Source organism: Desmodus rotundus, chromosome 4 (assembly GCF_022682495.2).
Source record: "Desmodus rotundus isolate HL8 chromosome 4, HLdesRot8A.1, whole genome shotgun sequence".
NCBI classification, from domain to species: domain Eukaryota; kingdom Metazoa; phylum Chordata; class Mammalia; order Chiroptera; family Phyllostomidae; genus Desmodus; species Desmodus rotundus.
The window spans coordinates 135,167,222-135,169,475 of NC_071390.1; positions in this window are offsets into that span (position 1 = coordinate 135,167,222).

Sequence of the window (2,254 nt, forward strand, 5' to 3'; positions counted from 1 at the left end):
CTCACAGAATCCAAGTCAGTTGGCTGTCACTGGGAAGTTGCAGGCTCAGTGTCCAAAGGTTGGCATTACTGGACATTTGGCATCCTCGTCATATTCTGGAGGTGACAGATTTGGCAAGAGAGTTGGAAGGCACAATTAAATCATAATCACTGAATAACAAAGGCAGGCACCTGAGTAAAGAATGGCTTATCTGGAGGAAGGTGTATGAGACATGCTACACCTATCCAAAACCCTTGTGGCTCACTACACTTCGCTCGGGCTGAGGGGAATATATCAGGATTTCCCTCCTTTCAGATCTCTGGGGCCTTTCTGTCTGGGCTATTAGTACAGAAAAGAGAAAATCAGCTCTGAAGTGAAGCCCGCAGACCGCCTGAGCCCTTCACCAACCCAACCACCTAGTTTAACTAAACTGTTGAGTCTCAGGGGGCGATGATGAAGGTGGGCTCCTTAAGTGAGGCCTATATTGCAACCAATCGCTCAGGTAATGAGGCCATAATCCCATGCCCTATGAAAACAGAAGAATACACAGGTTAATTCACACAACAATCCCCAAACCACTCTCTGTGCCTGCGGGACTGTCTTTTGGGAAGACATTCAGTTGCAAGGCCCTTGCTGCAATGCCATCTAACAATGGCAATTTGACAGGTCCTTCGTGCCTGTAAATTGAACATCTTTGGTGATGTTACAAACCCAGTTTCAACTCTTAAATGAAAACAAACTTTCAAGACAGTTTGCTTGATTCCGATATCCAATACTGAGCATTGTGATTTTCCTTAGACTGTGATTTTTCTCCTTAAGATCACCCTCATCATTATTAAAGCGACTACTTTGAGTCCAACTTTAATTCTGCCTGTCTGTTTGCATAAACACACCAAGAGCAGCCTGGATCACCTATGATCTTTAAGTTCGCTTTGCTGGAACTCACACAGGGAACCTTTAGACTGACTTTTTAGTCCGCCCCTCAGGGCTCAGAAGCAGAGCCACACATCTGCCACCTGGCTTTGGCTGTACCAGTTGTTTCACTTAAATCCTTGAGGCTTCTGTTGTGCCTACGGGTTTTCTTTTTCTTTTTTTTTTAGCCATCTTTCAGGAAAGCGACCTTTGTTCCTTCCCTGGAAAGACTGCATGAACCACACAATCAACCAAGGTACCAGGCTTCTTCTCGTGGGCTTTTGCTAGCTTCGCAAGTCAATCCCAGTTCCTCAGAGCTTCCTGGTGACAACCAGAACCCAGACATGCCTCCTTCAGGCGTGACATTCCAGTCAACGTATCGGTTAACAAACCATTAATGACTGATCTTAATGGATTTATGCAGAGAAACCTTATGTCACTCCTTCAGAATGCCAAGTTCTGGAGGGATCAGGTAGGGAGAAAAATACTAAGTCCGAAGGAAAATCCTTTTCCTTCTGATATCCTTTCATACACCTTCTTCATTTACATATCTTGCACTTTCTCTTGTTCACTTTCCTACAGAGTGTGAAGTTTTAACCATCCCCGGAATCCTCAATTTTCTTTTCAGAGCAGATACATAGCAAAATCCAAAACACAGACAGAGTTCCATTAAGAACAGTACACAGGTATAGGCATTCTCTTGCACCAGTGCATCCACTGGGGCCTCCGCAGAGACATGCCATTCAGATCCGGTCTCTTGGCAGAGACGTGCTCCTTTGCTTCAGGCTGAAACACACATCAGGCCCAAATGACCCTTCCTGAGTCCCGAGTGGTAAAGGCATTCTCCCCAACCGGTTACAGGCGACCTTTGCTAGGTCTTCAGGTGACCCTAATGAGGTCTTCAGGTGACCCTTAACTAGGTCTTCAGGTGACCCTAAACAGGTCTTCAGATACAGGGGGTTTCTGATCAGAAACGGAAGCAAAATGAAACCACATTCCCATAAAACCAGAAAACAAGTAGTTGAGGTTTCCTTTCCTCCAGGTTTCAAGCTTTCACAACCTTTCTACATATTTTTGCCCATCCAGATTTAACCACAATTCACTTTTAATCCCTGCTCCTTTCCCACACTGGAAGGACTATACTTAAACTTAGTAGTTAAACCCAGTATCTGGCAGCCAAAAGTCCCTAGCACTGCAGGCACCTTCCACTAAAAGTCCCTAGATTCGCAGGGACATCCTGGAGCTTTCTGAAGATTAGACCTTGCAAACACCCCATAAATCAGATGGTCACCCTTGGACCCCAGTCCATGACCTTCAGAACCAGAGCTATCCCTATCAGAACCAGTTGCACAGAGAACCTGAC